Source organism: Paramisgurnus dabryanus, chromosome 6 (genome assembly GCF_030506205.2).
Source record: "Paramisgurnus dabryanus chromosome 6, PD_genome_1.1, whole genome shotgun sequence".
Lineage (NCBI taxonomy): Eukaryota > Metazoa > Chordata > Actinopteri > Cypriniformes > Cobitidae > Paramisgurnus > Paramisgurnus dabryanus.
The window spans coordinates 33,906,177-33,930,145 of record NC_133342.1 but is presented as its reverse complement, the minus strand read 5'-3'; the positions used below and the strand labels follow the sequence as shown (position 1 = coordinate 33,930,145).

Here is a 23,969-nt window from a genome sequence, read left to right as displayed (position 1 = left end):
CACAATCTGTCATACACAGAAAGTAATAAATTGAGTGAAAACACCTGTGTGTAATTATGATAAGACATTTTACTGAAACATGTAATAATAAAAGAGTAAAAGAGTCAAGACAAACAACTATATTAATATATTTTATAATAAAATTGTAAACATCTTAGTCATTGGTGAATTTTGGTGTTATGTGTAACAGTGATGTTTTCTTACCAGTTATTCAATAGTTCGCCTGCGCATTCAGATCTTAATGATTAATGGTAAACAAACTTGGCTTGCTGTCCTCGAAGGGAGCTCTACAGCTGAGTTCTGAACCTTCAGAGAGAGCGAACCTGAGGCCGGGGCTCGAGCCCCAAGTTCAACCCCCCCTTGCAACAGAAATGCACAGAGGAAGAAAGAGAGCAGTGAAGGAGGAGATGGGGAGGAGGTGGGATGCCGGAAAAACTGCAGCTGGACCCGGAGGCCGGAAGGCTGCCTTATATACGCCCATAAGGATGATTGACAGACCTGAATGTTTAGGCTCCTCTCGAAACTACGTTTAGAACTACAATTCAATAGTTCGCCTGCGCATTCAGATCTTAATGATTAATGGTAAACAAACTTGGCTTGCTGTCTTCGACGGGAGCTTTACAGCTGAGCTCTGAACCTTCAGAGAGAGCGAACCTGAGGCTGGGGCTCGAGCCCCAAGTTCAACCCCCAAAAAGGTATGTTTGAGGGACAGCAAGCTGGGCAGGTGCATGCAAGTAATTAAGACGTGTATGATTAGTATTAAAATCCTCTAGATCTCCCCCCAAAAAAGGTAGAATATCATCAATATTACGGCTTATCACTTCTGCGGAAGTTAATAGAAAGTGCGTGACATAGGGCTCCTGCGGGAACGATGGTGATTCACTAATGCATTAGTGCAAGTGTGGTGAAGTCACTGCTGAGGCAGTGAGCAAAGTTGAACCAAATAATGCGGTGCGAAATTTCGGTTTATGACTTTTGTGGAAGTTAACGGAAATCGTGCGACCTGGGGCTTCTGTGGGAGCAATGGTGATTCACTAATGCGTTAATGCAAGCATGATGAAATTGTCACCACCAGGGGCTGGCTGTTTACTCTAAAGCCACGCCCCTTTGCAACTCCCACCTCGAGGAGGTCCCCAAAGCCAACCCAATGACCAGACAAACACGGGAACAGGTAAGTAAAATTTAAAACAAGCTTTATTTAGTTTAAATATTTAAAAGAACTGGGAATTTGGGGAAAGGGGAAATTAAAACTAATAGGCCTCTTCTTCTCCCTCCAGGGAGACTGCAGCCACGGCAGACAGGCCAAGGGCAGCAAGGGTGCCAACCACCATAAGCTGGGGGAGAACGGGAAACGTCAGACTCCAGCCTGGACCCTGCTAACCGTGGCGCCCTCCTTCTTCCGTCCTGGAGGCAGAATAATTTTGGTGTGACTGGTAAGGAAGATCTCCACTGTCGGTGTACCTTTCCTTGGGCCGGCAGGGGGTCCTCGCCCCACGTGCCTTTACGTTCCCTGTCGTACGTCCGTCCACGTTCTCCTTATGCCCCACAGATAGTCACTGCTACACAAAAGCACTGTTAGCTTACACTTGAGGTGTCTCTCACCGGCTCTGCTGCTTGCAGCTCTCTGGGTGGGTATCACGTTACACAGTCTGTTCTCCAATTGTTTCTCCTTGCTCTCCACAGGCGGCCACTAGGACACAAACGACACTGTTACTTGGACTTCGGGTATTGCTCACCGGTTCTGCTGCTTACAGCTCTCTGGGTAAGTATCACGTTCACAGTTTGCTCTTCAGTGATTCACTCTCGTTCTGCTCTCTCTCCACAGGTGGCCGCTAGAACACAAAGACACTGTTACTGGGACTTCGAGTAATTCTCACCGGCTCTGCTGTTTACAGCTTTCTGGGTAGGTATCATATTCACAGTTTGCTCTTCAATGATTCACTCTCGTTCTGCTCTCTCTCCACAGGTGGCCGCTAGAACACAAAGACACTGTTGCTGAGACTTCGAGTAATTCTCACCGGCTCTGCTGTTTACAGCTTTCTGGGTAGGTATCACGTTCACAGGTTGCTCTTCAATGATTCACTCTCGTTCTGCTCTCTCTCCACAGGTGGCCGCTAGAACACAAAGACACTGTTACTGAGACTTCGAGTATTTCTCACCGGCTCTGCTGTTTACAGCTTTCTGGGTAGGTATCACGTTCACAGTTTGCTCTTCAATGATTCACTCTCGTTCTGCTCTCTCTCCACAGGTGGCCGCTAGAACACAAAGACACTGTTGCTGAGACTTCGAGTATTTCTCACCGGCTCTGCTGTTTACAGCTTTCTGGGTAGGTATCACGTTCACAGTTTGCTCTTCAATGATTCACTCTCGTTCTGCTCTCTCTCCACAGGTGGCCGCTAGAACACAAAGACACTGTTGCTGAGACTTCGAGTAATTCTCACCGGCTCTGCTGTTTACAGCTTTCTGGGTAGGTATGGTTCTCCTCCGTAGGTCAACAGAGGGGCGAAGGTCACACACCACCTCACCGGGTCGAGCGCTGCCCTATCTCCAATGCCCATAGGCCGATCGATTCCTAGACGGGGGCGCCCTTTTCGTAGAGACCACGGGGCGGCGGACCCTTTCGCCTCTAACTCTGCGACGAAAACAGACACAGGTAAGTTCACACCACGAAATGTTCTCCAATGGTTTACTCACGGTCACGGACAGCTCTTAGTCTGCGTCCCTTCGCACTCCAAACAGCACACTACTTATAGTAACAGTGATTTCTGTAGTCGTTGGCCTCTCCGTCCTCTGCCCAGTGGAAGAAAATGGATAATGCGGGGCTTCGTCTACAAGACACACAGCAACCCACAGCAATATACACAGCACCACTCCAAACGTGAAAAGGATTTAATACACAGTCTCACTCACCACACTATAAGTGCACCACAACAAGGGAAGCACCCGGTGTCCTCCACTGCGCTTGGGCTACGATAAGGCGATGGGAAATACGACCACAATAAGTCTCGTTGCGGTGGCTGTTTGAAGTTATACTTCTAACGGCTCGCCCACCACACTCTTGTAGGGGTAGGGCCGCCCTCCTTCTCCTGGAGGTTTCCAATAGTTACACAAGTTAACTTTTGCCAGTTCTCCACACAAAAAGGGTATACTCACGGCGAATAGCCTTTGTTTACGTTGTACCAGAAGGTCAATTTTCTTCCTGCTTTACTCCTTCAATATTGGTTAGAACAAGTTCCTTTTTACCCATAGGATTTTCCTGTTTACTCCAGCCGATCCACAATCAAGACTGCAACGAGAGAGAGAGAGAACCACAGACAGCCACCACGTCCAACAATGAGCACAGCTCCGTTTCCCAGCACACACTAAGCACTCTAACTGTGTTCTAACTGTGCTTTATATACTCCTCTCTGTACTATAATCATCCAATTGCCAGGCGATCTCTTCAACTAGGCACAGCTGTGCCCAATCGGCTGATTACAGCCTCCGTGAATCTGCCGGATGTCCGGTGTTTCCGTTTTCCGGTCTGGACGGAAACATCCGGGCGGAACCAAAACTTCCTCAACTTTTGGTTCCGCCCTGAAAGATCGTCACCCCGTGACATCCTCCCCCGCCAATGCATTCCAGTCCCTGGAATGTCCTTGAGTAGTCCACTCACCGTAACGGGAAGGGGGTCGGCCTCGATTCTCCCGTTGGGAGCGCCTCACAGGGGAGTCAGGTCCGGCGGGCTCGGGCACAACCTCAGGTTGTCTTTGGGCGGCCGGGGGTTCAGCTGGCGCTGGTACTGGCTCTGGTTGTCTCTGGGCGGCCGGGGGTTCAACTGGCTCAGGTGCTAGCTCTGGCTCTACTGGGGCGGCCGGGGGTGGTGCTGCCACGGGTAGGCCTGGTACCACAGCCCATCCTTCCATCCAGGGGGCCGTCGGTGCCGGTTCTGCCACTACCTCCTTCGCGACCTCGGGATAATTTGGGCAAGGGCGAATCATGTTTCGGTGCACCACACGTTCCGGGCCGGCCTTTCCTTCCGGCCGGATGGTATACACCGGCTGTCCCGGCCTCTGTTGCCTGCAGACTACGTACGGGGTGGGCTCCCAACGGTCACTCAGCTTTCCTTTGCCTTGCCGCCGATTGTCTCGTACCAAGACTCTCTCTCCTGGTAACAAGGGGGCGTCCCGGGCCGTCCGGTCGTACAGCCGCTTGTTCTTTTCCCCTGTAGCCCGTATCTTCTGGGATACCTGCTCGTAAGCAAAATGTAGCCGTTGGTGGTGGCGCCCCGCCCATTCCGTCACGCTCCCTTCCTCTTGGCCAGCGGCCACTCCCAAGACCAGGTCCGTGGGCATCCGCACATGTCTGCCGAACATCAGATAAGTGGGGGCATACCCCGTCGTACTATGAACGCTGTTATTATAAGCTTGCAAAAGATTCGGTAGAGCACTCACCCAATCGCTCTGCTTCCGTTGGTCCAGGGTCCCTAGGAGCCCCAACAGGGTCTGATTAAACCTCTCACAACAGCCATTTCCTTGAGGGTGATACGACGTCGTATGGGTCTTCGTGCACCCATACAGCTGGCATAATTCTCGGATCACCTTTGATTCGAAATTTGCCCCTTGGTCTGAGTGCAGGAACTCTGGACATCCAAACGTTTGGAAGACGTGCCGCCATAGAGCCGTTGCGGTGGTGTTTGCCGTCTGATCAAGGGTGGGAACTGCCCATGCGTATTTTGTAAACAGGTCGGTGATTACTAAGATGTTCGGATAGCGGTCCTGTGGCCGGCCCAGTGTCAGGAAATCCATCGCCATGATGTGGAGGGGGGCTTTGGCATGTATGGGCACCATCGGCGCTCGAGCCTCTCGTCGAGATTTAAACAACATACACCTGGGGCAAGCTTGGACCAAGCTGCGTACTGACGCTTCCAGCCCCGGCCAGTAGAAAAACCTGCGCAGCAACGATACTGTCCGTTCCTGTCCCTGGTGCCCCAGCTGATCATGGTAGGCGGACACCAAGGCTGCTGCTTGATCGGCGGGCACCACGATCTGGCGCACCTCTTCGTCCAGCTTCGGGTCACTAACCTTCCGGCAAAGCACCCCTTCCTGTAGTTCCAGCTTGTCCCACTGTCCCAGCAGTCTTTTTCCCGTCTCTGTTTGAGTCAGCCTCTCAGACGCTGTTGGCCGTCGGCCCTGCTCCACCCACATCTTTACCTGACACACATCCTGATCCTGGGCCTGCCTCGTTTTCCACCGACAGGGGTCCCAGCCCCAATTCTCCGGTACCGCCTCCTGCTGGCCTCCGGGGGCCTCCACGGCCCCTATCAGATAGCCCTCCCTCTGGCTTCCTTCTTCCTTGCCTCCCCGGCAACCGGGGTTGTCCGCCTCTGGCAATCGGGACAAGGCGTCCGCGTTCGTGTGTTCTCGCCCAGGCCGATACTGCAGTTGATACTCGAAATTGGCAAGTTGTGCCACCCAGCGCTGCTCCACAGCTCCCAACTTCGCTGTCTGTAAATGTACCAAAGGATTATTGTCTGTAATCACCGTTACCTTAGCACCCCAGAGGTAGTCCTTAAACTTCTCGCTCAGGGCCCACTTCAGGGCCAGCAGTTCCAGTTTAAATGAGCTGTAGTTTGCATCGTTCTTCTCAGCTGGGTGGAGGCTTCGGCTTGCGTAAGCAATCACCCGTTCTGTTCCCGCTTGTCGTTGGGCCAAGACCGCCCCCAACCCCAGGTTGCTAGCGTCTGTATACAAGATAAATGGTTGAGTAAAGTCTGCATAGGCTAAGATAGGAGCCTGTAACAATTCCTGTTTCAATCTCTGAAATGCCCCCTCACAGGACCCATCCCAGTCAATCGGGGGTGATCCCCGTCCCCGGTTCCGCCCTGTACCGACCAGCAGCTGGTTAAGTGGCTTAGCGATCTTGGAAAAATCTTTTATGAACCGTCTGTAGTATCCCACAAACCCCAGAAATGAACGTACTTGCCTCACAGTCTTGGGCGCACTCCAATCTCTTACTGCAGAGACTTTCCCAGGGTCTACAGCCACCCCAGCAGCGCTGACCACGTGACCCAGGAACTGGACCTCTCGCCTCAACAGATGGCATTTATCGGGTTGCAACTTCAGCCCATATTTCTCCATTGCCTGGAAAACCTCTTCGAGGTGCCGGAGGTGGGAATCGAAATCTGGGGAGTACACAATTACATCATCTAGATATACCAAGACTGACTCCATTAACTGACCTCCCAAACAGCGCTGCATCAGACGTTGGAACGTGGCTGGGGCGTTGCAGAGCCCGAAGGGCATCCGTTCCCACTCGAATAGTCCAAACGGGGTCGTGAAAGCGGTCTTCTCCCTATCGGCCTCGGCCACTGGCACCTGCCAATACCCACTGGCCAGATCCAGAGTGGAGTACCATGCAGACCGCGTGAGACCCGCAAGGGAGTCTTCGATCCGGGGTAGGGGAAAAGCGTCTTTCTTAGTCACCAGGTTGAGCTTACGATAGTCCACACAAAACCTCCAAGCTCCCGACTTCTTCTGCACCAGTACGATGGGGGCTGCCCATGGGCTACTGCTTTCTCGGACGATGCCCCGCCCCAGCATGCCCTGCAATAGTGAGCGTACCTCTGTATATAAAGTGGGTGGGATCGGCCGGTACCTCTCCCTGCTGGGTCCTGCATCTCCAGTCGGAATATGATGTTCTACCACCTTAGTGCATCCGTAATCCTCCTCGTGTCTTGCAAACACATGTTGCCATTTCTGAAGGAGGGCTTGGAGTCGTTGTGTCTGCGCCTGTTCCAGCTTTTCCCCTTGCAGGGACTCACCTGCCAGGTGTCTCGGCATGTCCCTCTCCCCGTTGTTTGAGGGGGCTTCCATCTGCGTCAGGGCCACCTCGATGACAGTGGGGCACACCTGACGGAAACTAACATCTCTCTCTTCCCTCACCTGATGGGGTGCAACCCCCGTGAGTCGGGCCAGCCGCTGGTGTCGGTGTAAGTGCACTGGGTAGGGGTGGTCATTTCGAACCTTTACAGGGACCCTCCCCCGGTGGACCGCCGCTAGGCCTCGTGCTACTTCCACTTGGGGGCAATCAGCGTGGGGTTCAACCAATACCCACTCTTCGGGGCCAACTCCTCGGGGGGCCACTCTCACCCACACCATGGCCTCACTCCTAGGGGGGATAGATAAAGCATAGCGACACATCACTCTTCCTACCTCTTCCCGGCTTCTACGGACCTGGGTCATCTGGACCCGACGACAGTCGGCGACCACTCGCTCCCATAGGGGCCTCTCAACAGGGGAGATCCTAGGGCCGGGCCTAGCCCGAAATAACTCCTCCCAACACTCGGAGAGCACATTCATCCCTAGTAGGGCTCGGTGGACTCCCAAACACCTGTCTTCCACGATGATCACCCCTTTTTGGGGAACTAACACCCCGTGCACTTCTAAGTCCGTCAGCCGATAGCCAATGTAAGGAATCTCTAAGCCGTTGGCGCCCCGCAACGTCAGCCAGGGGGCCTCTCCTCCTTGGGTTCTCTGCTTCCCGAATACTTCCTGCGAGAGACTTTCGGCAAACAATGTCACTTGAGAGCCTGTATCTACCAGGCACTGTACCGTCTTGCCACATACCTTCACCTCCGCCATGGGGCTATGCCCCACCATCTGGCCTCTTGAATTATCACGTCTTTCCGGGTCTCCTCGAGGGGTCCCGGCCACACGACCCACTGTGGCCGGTCGTCCTAAAAACCCCCCTCCGATGCCCTGCGAGGCCCACACTGACGGCTATAATGCCCTGGTTCTCCACAACGATTGCAGATTGGCCGCCCTTGGTCATCCCACTCAAAGCGGGGCCGGTTAAAACGGTTTGGGCGCCCCGGTGGCTCTCGGCCCCTCTCAGAGTAGACTCGCTCTCGGGGTGCCGGCCTCCGTTCCTCTTGCGCCCTACCTTGACGAAGTTCTCCCAGAAGAGTCTTAGATAGTTCCGACATCTGCTCTCGGACATCTTTCAACAATTCTACTCTGAGGGCTTGCTTCCAATCTGCGTGTTCAGGTGGTGCTGCGGTGTTCCCACTTACGGCTGCACATACAGGGGTTTCACTTACTTCGACCTCATCACCTTCCAAGGCCAGTGCCTCCTTCTTTAGGTCCTCAAAGGTAAGCCCGGAGTCCCGTCGAAACTGGACCCTCAGACTTTGTCTCACGGGGCCCTCTTTCATCCCCAGGAGGAACTGGTCGCGTAATAAGGTCTCTCCGTCTCCTAGCCCATGGTCTCGTCGGGCCTGCAGGCGAGTGAACTGCTCTCGCAGCCTGAGGGCAAAAGCTCTAATAGGTTGTCGGGGGCCTTGCTTACAATTAAAAAATTGTGAACGGAGGACAGCTACGGGGGTATGGTCGCCATATTGTTCAGTAAGGAACTGGAACACAGTCTGGGCGGTGGCTCGGATTGCTTCGGGGGCGGCTTGTACCTCTCGCCGTGCTTCTCCCTCTAGGGAGTTCAACACAAACTGGAGCCGCTGAGCGGCGCTAAGGCCCTGCAAGTCGGCCAAGTACTCTAATTGGGCCTTCCATTCGGTCAGTCGTACCTCCGACTCTGCTCCTCCATATTTCTGGATCCATGGGCTTCCCATGATAATAGATGTGGCACGGGGTGGGGCTGCAGGCCCCGCGTTGTCAGTCATTGGGTGACCTTGGTTACTCAACTCGAGGTGGGGCCCTGCCGACTACGCCAAAATCTGTCACCACCAGGGGCTGGCTGTTTACTCTAAAGCCACGCCCCTTTGCAACTCCCACCTCGAGGAGGTCCCCAAAGCCAACCCAATGACCAGACAAACACGGGAACAGGTAAGTAAAATTTAAAACAAGCTTTATTTAGTTTAAATATTTAAAAGAACTGGGAATTTGGGGAAAGGGGAAATTAAAACTAATAGGCCTCTTCTTCTCCCTCCAGGGAGACTGCAGCCACGGCAGACAGGCCAAGGGCAGCAAGGGTGCCAACCACCATAAGCTGGGGGAGAACGGGAAACGTCAGACTCCAGCCTGGACCCTGCTAACCGTGGCGCCCTCCTTCTTCCGTCCTGGAGGCAGAATAATTTTGGTGTGACTGGTAAGGAAGATCTCCACTGTCGGTGTACCTTTCCTTGGGCCGGCAGGGGGTCCTCGCCCCACGTGCCTTTACGTTCCCTGTCGTACGTCCGTCCACGTTCTCCTTATGCCCCACAGATAGTCACTGCTACACAAAAGCACTGTTAGCTTACACTTGAGGTGTCTCTCACCGGCTCTGCTGCTTGCAGCTCTCTGGGTGGGTATCACGTTACACAGTCTGTTCTCCAATTGTTTCTCCTTGCTCTCCACAGGCGGCCACTAGGACACAAACGACACTGTTACTTGGACTTCGGGTATTGCTCACCGGTTCTGCTGCTTACAGCTCTCTGGGTAAGTATCACGTTCACAGTTTGCTCTTCAGTGATTCACTCTCGTTCTGCTCTCTCTCCACAGGTGGCCGCTAGAACACAAAGACACTGTTACTGGGACTTCGAGTAATTCTCACCGGCTCTGCTGTTTACAGCTTTCTGGGTAGGTATCATATTCACAGTTTGCTCTTCAATGATTCACTCTCGTTCTGCTCTCTCTCCACAGGTGGCCGCTAGAACACAAAGACACTGTTGCTGAGACTTCGAGTAATTCTCACCGGCTCTGCTGTTTACAGCTTTCTGGGTAGGTATCACGTTCACAGGTTGCTCTTCAATGATTCACTCTCGTTCTGCTCTCTCTCCACAGGTGGCCGCTAGAACACAAAGACACTGTTACTGAGACTTCGAGTATTTCTCACCGGCTCTGCTGTTTACAGCTTTCTGGGTAGGTATCACGTTCACAGTTTGCTCTTCAATGATTCACTCTCGTTCTGCTCTCTCTCCACAGGTGGCCGCTAGAACACAAAGACACTGTTGCTGAGACTTCGAGTATTTCTCACCGGCTCTGCTGTTTACAGCTTTCTGGGTAGGTATCACGTTCACAGTTTGCTCTTCAATGATTCACTCTCGTTCTGCTCTCTCTCCACAGGTGGCCGCTAGAACACAAAGACACTGTTGCTGAGACTTCGAGTAATTCTCACCGGCTCTGCTGTTTACAGCTTTCTGGGTAGGTATGGTTCTCCTCCGTAGGTCAACAGAGGGGCGAAGGTCACACACCACCTCACCGGGTCGAGCGCTGCCCTATCTCCAATGCCCATAGGCCGATCGATTCCTAGACGGGGGCGCCCTTTTCGTAGAGACCACGGGGCGGCGGACCCTTTCGCCTCTAACTCTGCGACGAAAACAGACACAGGTAAGTTCACACCACGAAATGTTCTCCAATGGTTTACTCACGGTCACGGACAGCTCTTAGTCTGCGTCCCTTCGCACTCCAAACAGCACACTACTTATAGTAACAGTGATTTCTGTAGTCGTTGGCCTCTCCGTCCTCTGCCCAGTGGAAGAAAATGGATAATGCGGGGCTTCGTCTACAAGACACACAGCAACCCACAGCAATATACACAGCACCACTCCAAACGTGAAAAGGATTTAATACACAGTCTCACTCACCACACTATAAGTGCACCACAACAAGGGAAGCGCCCGGTGTCCTCCACTGCGCTTGGGCTACGATAAGGCGATGGGAAATACGACCACAATAAGTCTCGTTGCGGTGGCTGTTTGAAGTTATACTTCTAACGGCTCGCCCACCACACTCTTGTAGGGGTAGGGCCGCCCTCCTTCTCCTGGAGGTTTCCAATAGTTACACAAGTTAACTTTTGCCAGTTCTCCACACAAAAAGGGTATACTCACGGCGAATAGCCTTTGTTTACGTTGTACCAGAAGGTCAATTTTCTTCCTGCTTTACTCCTTCAATATTGGTTAGAACAAGTTCCTTTTTACCCATAGGATTTTCCTGTTTACTCCAGCCGATCCACAATCAAGACTGCAACGAGAGAGAGAGAGAACCACAGACAGCCACCACGTCCAACAATGAGCACAGCTCCGTTTCCCAGCACACACTAAGCACTCTAACTGTGTTCTAACTGTGCTTTATATACTCCTCTCTGTACTATAATCATCCAATTGCCAGGCGATCTCTTCAACTAGGCACAGCTGTGCCCAATCGGCTGATTACAGCCTCCGTGAATCTGCCGGATGTCCGGTGTTTCCGTTTTCCGGTCTGGACGGAAACATCCGGGCGGAACCAAAACTTCCTCAACTTTTGGTTCCGCCCTGAAAGATCGTCACCCCGTGACAAAATCACTGCTGAGGCACTGGGCAAATTTGTACCGAATAATGCAGCATGAAATTTTAGCTTATTACTTCTGCGGAAGTTAACGAAAAGCGAGTGGTCTGGAGCTCCTGCGGGAGCGAAGGTGATTCACTAATGCGTTTGTGCGAGCGTGAGGAAATCACTGCTAAGGCAATGAGCAAAGTTGTGCAAAATAATGCGGTGCGAAATTTCGGCATAAGACTTCTGTGGAAGTTAACGGGAAGCACGCGACCTGGGGCTCCTGGGGGAGTGATGGTGATTCAATAATGCATTAGTGCAGGCGTGATGAAAACACTGCTCAGGCTGTGAACAAAGTTGTACTGAATAGTGTGGTGCAAATTTTCAGCTTATGACTTCTGTGGAAGTAGAAGGGAAACGTGTGTCCTGGGGCTTCTGCGGGAATGATGGTGATTCACTAATGCGTTAGTGCAAACGTGATGAAATCACTGCTCAGGCTGTGAGCAAAGTTGTACCTAATAGTGCGGAGTGAAATTTCAGCTTAAGACTTCTGAGGAAATAGACGGGAAGAGTGTGGCCTGGGGCCTTTGCGGGAATGATGGTGATTCACTAATGTGTTATATGCGAGCGAGATGAAATCACTGCTGAGGCAGTGAGCAAAGTACACTGTGCAAAAAAAAAATATATAATTTTGGCTTATGACTCCTGCGGGAGTTTATGGGAAGTGCACGGTCTGGGGCTCCTGCGGGAGCAAATCACTACTTTGGTAGATCGAACGGGATAAGGTCACTGTTGCAGCGGTGAGAGAATGTTGCAGTGACTGTTGAATGGGAGCACGAGCCGCTAGGATCACTACAGCGGTAGTGGGACAAATGACTGAAAGGGGTTAATAACTAGTCAATGTATTCCTTTGATTTTTTGAAAGAGCACTTTTAATAAAATTCTAAATTAAAACCTTGCAGACGTACTGCAGATGTGTAAATAATAAAAAATTACATCTTGCAGATGAAAAAGTATACATCAAATAAACATCTCTGAGATGTATGTGAGCTATCAAGTCATAGCGGAAAGGCAATCGGGAATGTTAGGACTTTGCCAGAGGGCCGGTAGTGTTAAACATTGTGAGTTATATTAGCTACATCAACTGGCAGCCTGATGTGGGGCCGCTTCCCGCTGGTCAAATTGTGCAGCTTCTCTGCTCAGTACAGTATATAAAAATGCTCAACCCGTTCGGCAGGTCCAAACATGTCCAGAATTTTTAAAAATTGATGGGAATCAGTGAGCATCCGCTCCCTAAATGGCAAAGCCTGTTGGCCTTTGATGTAGAAGCCGCCGAACGCCTGTTTCACACATATACCGTATGCAGTGCGTTTGCGGTCGGATCCGTCAAGCACCCGTTGTGCTTTCACACATACGTCCATAGCGACCTTAGTGTAAATTACTTAAGGGATGTTAGGCGTTTTTACTCATGCTGTTTTGATGCATCTACTGACTCAGAAGCAGTCATTCCAATGTTGGACAAAACACATTCCATATTCGCTTGTCAAAACCTTTTAAACCCCTTAGGCGTCACCCAACTCTATTTACATTAAATTTACACTCTTGGAGCTTTCAAACGATATCCAGTTTGTCGTTAGAATAGAAATTCACATGCAAAAAAAAAAACTAAAGTTAACGTAAGCGTCCTGCTGGCAGGACAGTATCATTTAGCAGGATATAATGTTTTGAGGCACACTCTCATAAATGAATCAATTACTCTCCCTACATGATTCATTTTATAAAACACTGTTGAAATGTCTATTCTAGAGGCTTAGACCTTTCCAACAATATATAGTTTGTGGTGATGGATTAAGATTTACATCAACAATATTGATATAAACTTAGGTGTCCCGTAGTCGGGACAGCGACGCGTAACGGTTTAAATTCATTTAAGCTTGTTTGATGATGAACTACTTGTATGATGGTTGTTAGACTCGTTTTCATTTAAACAGTCATGAAATAATGATATTGCTAATAGGTTAAGTAAAATATAATGATTAAAATTTTAAAAGTTTTGCATCGCCTGGATGCGATCGAGATTGGGAATCAACATAGAATGGCTAGTATGTCTTCCGTGAGGCTGGACAGCTCTCTTTTCGCTCCATCATTAGAAAGCGAAAATCGGTATGCATAAACGTTACTTTCAGCAATTCATTCAAGCTAGCATAAATTACCCTAACGATATGGTCACTGTTGGAGCCACAGTTTAGTGAACGGGGAAACAGTGATTGTGACCATTATGATCAAAATGTTTTACTCCTAATAAAATTCTAGCAGAAACAGCCATTTGGTGATGAATTCCTGCAGTGTGGCTACGAGGTAACCTATGAGTTACTCCAGACAAGTCTTCTTTAGTACCTAAAGTCTATAAAGTTTGTCAGCATGATAACTCTACGGCGTGATATTGCTTAAATGACCTGGTATCAGATTTGTGATGCGGCAATAAACAATACCGAAGAACCATTTAAAATTAGGTATTAGGTTTTTAAAAATACTCTGTGGTTTGTCTGTCGGACAAAAGTTGTGAAGGGTGATAAGATGGGTGTTATAATTGTTCAGCTTGCCTGCCAACAAGCTTGTGGCGATGGGTCGATTGCCCAAGCATAGATGACAGTCAAATTCATTGAGCATCGACCAAACCATGTTTCTTTGATGTAATAATCAACTTTAAAATTATATTGAAAGCAATGTCTAGCCAAAACATTAAACAAAACATTGTATAATTATTAGACAGGCCTGTTGATGAAAGGTGGGCTGGCATACTGCGGTAGTGCGAGTGGCGATGAAATCGCTTCTGTAACAGAGAAAAAGATGGTAATAATTGGATTATTGCAGGCTGAGATCCCTACTGCGGTAGAGATCACGACAACGCAGCCAAAAGATCAGCGTTTTAAACAATACTTAACTGTACTCGAGGCGATTCTGTCTGAGCAGGCAAGCCTGTAACGTTAGTATCTCTTTGATCAATCCATGCAGAACAAAGCACACTATTTATCTGACATTCTTAAAGTATGGAAATTTGCATTAAAAACAAATTCTTTAACGTATGACTCAAAATTATTGTATAATATTTGTATAGAATGTACCACTGGATGAGGAATAGAATACAAACCTGAAGATTTCTGAATAGTTTGTTAAGTAAAAACGTAAATGAAATGATAATATTTATAAAGACATAAGTGACTGTGGTTTAATTCATGTTCTCATATTTATATATTAAGCTTAAGTTACAAGCACCAGGGTTGTTTCAGCCAAACGACTTCTTCTATCTTTTACTTTCTGAAGGTTTTTGCACTGGATTGCTCGAGTTGCCCCCTGTCGGGTAAAAGGATAGTACAACAGCGAGCGCGTCGACTACGAACGACTTCCGTTTGTTGACAGCTAGTGGAGGCTCGCGATCAGCGGAGCAAAGCGGGAGTATCCTCGCCCATTCGCGGAGACCATATTATCAAGTATGCAAGGTATGGCAAATGAGGTGCGGTGTTACATTGAATAGAAGAACCACGCGGCAGTGCATTCTTCCGTGGAGCTGTGAATAAACAATTGATACAGAGAAAACGAGCAGTTTGATTACATTGACAATGAGGTAAGTTTCACTACAATTGAAAATCTCCGGTATTTGTAAGGCAGGAGGCAGTCGAGGGGAGCAAATTTTTGTAGTCCGCCATTGTTGTTTTGGTCAATCGTGCATGCCTAGATTGAAATAACAGATGCACCTGACCTCGCCGTTGTCAAACCCATTTTGCGTTTGCCGTTGTAAAGTAAAATGAAACATTCGGACTGCATAAAAAGATGTGTACACTGCCCTTGACATCACTACTGCGGTAGTGAGAACGGGTACTAAAAATACTGCTGCGGCAGTGGTATGTAAAAATATTTCCCAGTTGATCGGAGCGCTGGAGCTCGTCATGTGGAGACGTGATTCCGAGAATGGGCGGGGCCAAATGCCGGAAAAACTGCAGCTGGACCCGAAGGCCGGAAGGCTGCCTTATATACGCCCATAATGATGATTGACAGACCTGAATGTTTATGTGGTATTTTATCTCCCCTAACCACTTTCCTCACAAAACCTGTTGACATTCTTAAAAATAAAATATAGGCAACAGTTAAACAGATGGTACTGAAGGAAACTTAATGAATTACATTAACATGAAATGAGCATTATGTTTTCACAGCATTTATTATTTGTGTTAATGTTAGTTAATACTAATATTATAGTTATTCATTCACATAAGTTCATTGTGCATTAACTAACGTAAACATGATTCATTTTTTACTTTTTAAAAGGTACCCGGTAATAAACACAATACAGATTTACAATATGAATGTGACAATAAAAACAGTACAAATGGCATAGTTTTCATAAACTTAATCTGAGGCTGCCATTTCGTTTTTCATCACTATACATGTTATCACATGGTTGCAATAAAACCTGTTCTATGAACGATACAGCAAGGAAAACGTGCTAAGTATTTAATCAGTAGATAAAAAAATGTGAAACCAAAGAGTTATAAACACACAGAGACAGCAGGTGGAGGTATTTAGTCCGCATTTCATTAAAACAATAATGAAACAAACTCAAAATAAAGGTGATCTCAGGTAAGAATGTGTGAGTGGGCAATAAAAAATCTCACATGGAAAACTATAGACGACACCATATTTACTATAGATAACTGTAGCAATATTTCACAAGAACCATTACACGTCATCAAACGCAAAACATAATGGTGGCCTTCATAGATTAAACTAAGTATTACATGTTGTGATGTTGAAGTTATGAAAATATTTAATGTGTTTTTATCAATGAATTTTAGTAGTCGAAGGCAAATATAAAATATTAAAGCATACAAGTCTGCATAGTCGAGGTACCTTTTAAGATCAATTATAGATGGTTTTAGCGGCAACAACATAAACAAACAGCTTTTGTGGCCGAAACTTCAAGAAGCCTTTCGCAAAGATCAATCACAACAGAGTCCCAATAGATTATTTTCTGATAACAATTAAAATAAATAACAAGTAAATCAAATCATACAAGTGTATCAACTAGACCCTGCAAGTAAGCCTACGATGGCCCTTTATGGGCCCACTTAGGGCTAGTCTAAGGGCCCCGCGCAGGTTTGCTCATTGGCAAAATGTTGGCCCTTTAGCGCTGGCCCTGCGCGGGCAGCCCTCACTTAGCCCCCAGGAAGCCCTCATACAGAAAAATCCCCAGAGTTAAATGAACACTGCTGGATGTATATATTGTCCCATCTTAGTGTTAAAAAGTAAATCTGAAGCAGAATTAAAAGCTGTGTTATCCTCTTTCTCAACATCTCTGTCTGAAACCTAAAATTGCATTTCACATTTTACTTGTAGAGTCATTTTCTTAACTTATGTTAAGATGTTGGCTGTTTCATTTAAAGTCACCATTATTGTGATCAGTGGTTGTTTTAATTGGACTTTGACTCTTTACCGTTGGCTTGTTGGTGTTTCCTGGCTGCTATATCTAAGTGTGTTTAAAACAAATGCTATAGCAAAGAAAAGGCTATAGTAATTGAATATTGATGGTTGATACATAATCAACATCAAACATAATCGTTTAATGAACAGATTTATTAATATAGTTTTCCCCGCTTATCAGAAGCATCATTTTCTGTTAATAATGAAATACTACAGTGTAAGGTCCAGAACTCTCATAGCAGTTTATTATTCTGAAGGATTTTGATAGTTTGCACATAAACATTAACCGCTGAACAATGTAGATGCATAGACATCAAGAATCACTATGAATCTCAACAATGGTGACAAAAAAAATGGTAAATAAAGGTCATTATTTTTTCATGCCGCAGTGCTTTCTGGGAGTCCTGGATGAGATTTGTAATTTGTTGATACCCAGCATGCATTGCAGCATGAAGCTTTTCATTTTATTGTCACCATCATTGTGATTCATACTCTGATTCTTGATATTTGTGTGTCTACATTATAGAGCAGTTAATTTTAAATGTCAGTGTTTCAAAATTCTTCAGAAAGACAAACTGCTAAGAGAGAGTTGGATCTCATACTACAGTATCACATTGTCAGAGAAAGATCCTTCTGATAAGTGCGCAAACAATAAATTAATACATACGTTTTCATATGATGATATTTAGACTTTATTTACTGAAGTGACCACCTCCAAAGTATCGCACTCTGCTATAACAAACATGTCTTAAACACACAAAGTTATAGCAATCAAACGATTGAATAATGTAAGAGTCACGAGTCAAGTTTAACTAAATCAAACACTGATCACAATAGTGGTGACTTTAAATGAAACAAAATCTCAACCTAAAGTAAGAAAATGACTCTACCAATAAGATGTAAAAATGCAATTTTAGGTTTCAGACAGAGATGGTGAGAGAGAGGATAACAGTGCTTTTAATTCTGCTTCATTGTTACTTTTTAACACTCTGTAAGATTGGGACAATATATACATCCAGCAGTGTTCATTAAACTCTGGGGATTTCTCTATGTGAGGGCTTCCTGGGGGCTAAGTGAGGGCTGCCCATGCAGGGCCAGCGCTAAGGGGCCAACGTTTCGCCAGTGAGCAAACCTATGCGGGGCCCTCAGGCTATGCCCATACAGGGCCATTGTAAGCTTGCTTGCAGGGGAGGTATACTTGTGTCCAAAGAATTGTACCCAAAATGACCCAAATCACTTCTATTTTTTTAAAACAGAAAGACCTGAGCTGAGACAAACCCTTAGACTCAAGTCCGAACCAGTGGCAATTTTTTGGAACCCAAATGTAAGCAGCACAAAAGTATGTGCAGTCTGCAGCCCCACATGCACCAGTCAGACAGAAAGAAGCCCCAGTGGCCTCGTAACCAATTTGGTCCACTGCTCCATTTATTTTCATTATCTGACGATGACACCAAGGTAACCGCTAAAATGTGCATTCAAAATTGATTGACAGATCAAGCTCAGCTAAAATTAACCTACCGCCAGCCACGTGATGTTGCAAGCGCTCCTGGCAAACAGAGGGTGGGTTGGAAAATAACTCACACATGCAGGATAGTTTGGGTCTTCTCCGGTCTGTTTGGCAAAACACATTCATTTTACATTACCCGAGATCTTCAGCGTCTAATATTATACCCTACATGTGAAACCCATGAAAACCTCGCATCAACTACTACACTAAGCTAACATTACTGTGTAAAATTAATGTTTACAAAGTTAGATACAGATCCTAAATTCTTGTCTGGCTGCCGAACCTCTCCTCACACATTTTAGCCCCACTTCCCTTTCCCTACAGTAAGTGGTTACTCCACTCGTCAGGTTGCCATTGTAAATAAGAAACCGTTCTTAATGACTTACCTGTAAAAATAAAGGTAAAAAAACACAATGATTCACACTCGCCATCTCCCCTCATCTTTAGACAACTGAAACATTTTTGACAAGTTATTTGTTCCAGAGGTTACTTTAGCTACTAGCCAGACAGATAAACATAGACAGGAACGCCAGGAGCGTTATCGTGACAACCAATGACTATTCTTGTCCAATGAAACTAAGTAACAGAGACTGAAGGAAATTTGGAACGTCACAGAGACTTTACAATAAAATCCTGAAGAGGGCGCTGCACAAACACTGCTGAAACAAAACTTCCCTCCTTGCTATTTTCCATCCCATCTGTCATTGACAACTCACTGACTGATTTATCTCTTACTCCTGTTTCAGTCACTGCATCGAAATGAAGACACTTTGGTTGTTGAAGTTGGTGATTTTAGCATCAATTTGTCATGGTAACTAAAGCAACTTTTTAATCTCTATTTTTATTTCCAGTACTTCTGGGTGTTTTTATCATCATTATACTGTAAGTCATGATATAAATGTATTTCTATCTTTCTTCAGATTGTCATGGAGAAGAGAAAGTTGATCAGCCAGAAACACAAATCACTAAGTCTGAAGGAGGTTCAGTAACTTTACATTGTAAATTTAAAACAGCTTCAGTTCAGTCAGAGCTCTTCTGGTACATCAAGAGACTAAATTACTTTCCAAAATACATCCTTAGGAGAAGTAAATATGGAGGAGATAATGGCACTGAGTTTCAAAAGAGATTTCACTCTGAAGTAAAGTCAGATTCAGTTCCTCTGATAATTCAGGATCTTCATGTGTCTGACTCTGCTGTGTATTACTGTGCTCTGTGGCCCACAGTCACTAAAACACTTCAACACTCATACAATAACCTTTAGCAGTTTAATTTATAATAAATACTTCTGAATTGAAAAATTCATAAATACTTTATGCTGCTTACAGTTACTTTGGCCATTGCTAAAAGCCTTCTTTAAAGGTGCTCTAAGCGAATTGAAGCGTTTTAGACCATAAAACATTTTTTGTTACATACCGGAAACATCTCCTCACTATCTGCTTGCTGCCTGTCCGCTGATCAAACTGTAAAAAAACGCGATCTCTGTAGACAGCCCAGGCTTCACAAACGGCAATATCAACAAATGGCCAAACCTAGCCAGCACAAAACAAAACAAAGTATTCCAGCCAATAAACGGCAAGAAGGATTTGGGGGTGGGGGTTGGGCGCGTTCATGAAAGCACGGAAGGGAGGGGGAGGGGGAGGAGTTAGCTACGCTCTGTCTGTTTGAAAACAGTTCAAACATCAACAGGAAGTGACGTCGCACATTATTCGCTTAGAGCGCCTTTAATCTGTGAATTTAAAACCTAATTACACTTAATCAGCAGTTATTGCTTACACATTACCACTCTCAAAACTATTAATAAAAAACTCACTAACTACTAAACATGAGTTACTTTGTAACCTTAACTGCCTGCACAGTAACTTAGGATCCTTGATTTGAGTGAAACACGAACTTACCATTAATCTCCCGAGACAGACGCAGCAAAACTGTGCATAATAGGTCTTAAATCGTAAATTAGATAAACAAAAAAAAAACTTAGCAGCTTTTGTATTACCACTTACCCAAAATGTGCACTTTTCTTTACAATAAAAGTTAACAGTAACTGCATTAAGCTGAACTTTAAAATGAAGTTAATTTAACATAAACGCTACTTTCTTCTTCTTAATTTTTTATGCACAGGTTCACAAACTAGATCAGGGGTGGGGAACCCTGGTCCTGGAGGGCCACTGTCCTGCAGAGTTTTGTTCCAACCCTAATTAAACACACCTGAAAAACTAATTAAAGTCTTCAGGGTTACTTGGAAATGAAATTCAGGTGTGTTTGATTAGGGTTGGAACTAAACTCTGCAGGACAGTGGCCCTCCAGGACCAGGGTTCCCCACTCCTGAACTAGATTATTGATGGGTGTTTTTTGGTAATATTGTGATCAGAGGTGGACAATCCATGTGCCAGGAGTAAAAGTCCTCTCCAGTATTTTGTTACAATCACCTGGATTTGCTAATTAGCACAGTTTTTCAGCAGGAGGTGACCTCCGGGCTCGCTGGTGTTTTAAGCCCTCAACGAAGCCTTCAAGGCAGCGCTGTCTGGAAGGCACTCCCCGTGCCCCGAGCGTTTCAGCCAATCACAGCACTGGTGCTAGATATCAAGCCTTCCGCCAGCTTCTGGCAGTTTGAGCTCACCGTTGGTCAGGTGAGTAGCGCAGATATGCTAAGATAGGAATGTGACTGTTTTTGAATTCAAAAATGAACAAAAATATTTATTAGGCCAAACATTACAGTTGTATAGAGTAGCATAAAAAACTAAATTCTAAACATGTAAAATTTCTTTAAAATACAGTATGTGTGGGGGAACAGTCTGGGGGGTGGCAATCACCAGTGCAAAGCTACAGGACTTAATCTCCTCTCTAGTTCTAGCCCCAATACTAATCACAAAATAGGCTCTGTCCATTGTTGGCATTCATTGTTCTTCCTTTATTTCTTAACGCCATTCCAGCATCTACGGCTATATTCATGGTGAGAACTAGTGATGGGCAGTCCGGCTCTTTCCATTGATTCGGCTCTTTCGGCTCAAGCTCCGGCTCTACATTTTAGTGATGGCAGTCCGGCTCTTTTCATAGATTCGGCTCTTCTGGGTCGGCTCCCTTAGAAGAGCCGGCTCCCCTGCCTGCGTCTGAAGATTCGGCTCTGCTCGTTAGCTACAAAGAATCAGCTCTTTAGCCGGCTCGTTCGCGAATGACCCATCACTAGTGAGAACCAGGTAATCCATACACAAGTTTATTCAGACAAGTTCATTTATACACAAGTTGGGGGAGGGACAATTTGGTATCTCCAATTTGCCTAACTTGCATGTTTTTGGCCTGTGGGAGGAAACCGGAGTACCTGGAGTAAACCCACGCTGACACAGGGAGAACATGCAGAAACTCCACAGAAAGGTCACCTGCCCTAGCCGGGGCTTGAACCGGGAACCTTCTCGCTGTGAGGCAACAGTGCTACCCACTGTGTCACCCCCATTCATTGTTCAAAACAGGTAATCTGACATTTTATCTATAATTATGGGCCTATACTGCCATAAATTAGTGATCAGTTAAAGGGGTCATATGATGAAAATGTTAGCATTGCCACTTTGTAGGTTTGAGCAAAAATGTGTCGTTTTGGGTGTGTTTTTTAAAATGCAAATGAGCGGATGAAGTGCAAACACTGATCACAATGATGGTGGTTTGTTGTAATTGAAACTCTATTGTGCTGTCAAGTCCAAAAATGTGTCGTTTTGGGTGTGTTTTTTTAAATGCAAATGAGCGGATGAAGTGCAAACACTGATCACAATGATGGTGGTTTGTTGTAATTGAAACTCTATTGTGCTGTCAAGTCCAAAAATGTGTCGTTTTGGGTGTGTTTTTTTAAATGCAAATGAGCGGATGAAGTGCAAACACTGATCACAATGATGGTGGTTTGTTGTAATTGAAACTCAATTGTGCTGTCAAGTCCTTCTTTTCTCTTTCTTTCTCTCTGCACTAAATGGCAGTGCAGTGGTTGGATAGTGCAGATTAAGGGGGCGGTATTATTCTAATAAGATATCCTTATGACATCATAATGAAAGCCAAATTTCAATGACCTATTTTTGCTCACACCTACAAAGTGGCAATGCTAACATTTTCATCATATGACCCCTTTAAACAATTAGGGGTGGTTTCCAGGACAGGAATTAGCTTAAACCAGGACTAGGCCTTGGTTTAATTAGGAAATATAACTAGTTTTACCTGTGAGAAGAGTGTGTGTTTGTGACCTGGTGAATAAGTGTAGCATTTTGATTGGTTGTGTTTGGAAAATGAAAGCAACTCAGTTCATTTTAGATTTTTGTGTTTTATGTAGAGCATTGTGTCTAGTGTACATAGCTTATGGCTTTGGAGATTTGGTGTGTAGGTTTGCACTTTGAGTGAGAGGTTTCAAAAAGTGTGTGACATGAAAAGATTTTGTGTGTAGGGATTTAAAAAAAAAAAAACTGTAGTAGTGGAGGAATCTCAATATTTCAGTATCCTGTGTGGAGGATGAGAGGCAGGTCTAAATGTCACAAACCACACCTACAATTTCACACCTTAAAGCTTTACATTAACTGAATAATGGTAAATATGTACTTACAGCTTTGATTCATGAAGTCAATAATGATATAATTTATAAGCAAACATGGAGAGTTGTATTTTACTGATTCTTCTAACAGTGGCAGGTAAAGTGCACTTAAGTCTGTCAATAAATATGTTAAACTTAATGTACATATATTAGATATTAAATACTTATTTCAGATGGTATTTTTTTTTTTTTTTTATTCTAAATGTTACTTTATTGTTATTTTCCTTTGCAGGTGGATTTGCTGACAGCATTGAACCAAAAGATAAGAATACAAATATAATCAAGACTGAAGGAGAATCTGTGACACTGAGCTGCACATATGAAGCAAGCAGCCTCTATGTTTATCTTTACTGGTACAGACAGCATCCTAACAGAGAACCTCAGTATTTACTGTATAAAGGTGCTCGATCACGAAGTAGCTATGAAGGTACAGCAGACCATCGGTTTAAGTCAACAGCATCAGATTCATCCACTGAACTCATTATTGACAGTGTAACTCTGTCAGATTCAGCTTTATATTACTGTGCACTGAGTTGAAGCCCAGTGATACAAAATACTAGCCTGACGTTGTCATACTCAATTCTAGTCAGAATTTGAGTCTGATACCGCTCCATTGAGCTATAATTATGAGGCGTGTCTCAACCGAAAAATGCCTCTGCACTCAATTGGATAGACCTACGACCAATCAGAGCAACGGGGTGTGAGACGTATGTTGAAATGACGTATTTGCAGCTTGACCGAACTGCTAGTTATTTCGCTACGACACACACTACAAGTCTGAGTTTGCGAACGTACATCAACACCTACTATGTTTACAACATTTCATTTATATCACATTAAGTCATACAGTAAGACTATCTCTTACCATTTGTACATTAGTTGAACTTCATCCACGACGATACCCATTACGTTTGCTTGTTATATCCATCTCGTCGTGCACACCGAGTTGCATCGCCGTGATACCCATTTTAGTTGCTTCTTTAACTTGATCTTTCATAAGTGCGACAACTTTTGTCGAATCCCGTAGGACGGCAAAAACATCAACAAATGCCTTGCTCGCGTTTCTCTGTTCCTCTTTTAAAATCAATGCTCTGTCGATATCTTTTAGAACAGACTCAATGTCAGAGTCCACACATCTGATTTCTACCGCGGCAGCCATTTCGTTGTAAACAACAGATTCAACACACGCGCTCTTTGGTGA

At 45.7% G+C, this 23,969-nt stretch overlaps 1 long non-coding RNA gene across 1 annotated transcript; it reads left to right on the top strand.

Moving 5' to 3' along the window:
* Positions 1-20,529: 20,529 nt before the first annotated feature.
* On the top strand, positions 20,530-23,129 carry LOC135764889 (uncharacterized). The gene is made up of 4 exons (XR_010540347.1): positions 20,530-20,834; positions 21,138-21,401; positions 21,511-21,671; positions 23,001-23,129. It is a non-coding gene; the product is annotated as an uncharacterized lncRNA (long non-coding RNA).
* Positions 23,130-23,969: the final 840 nt, after the last annotated feature.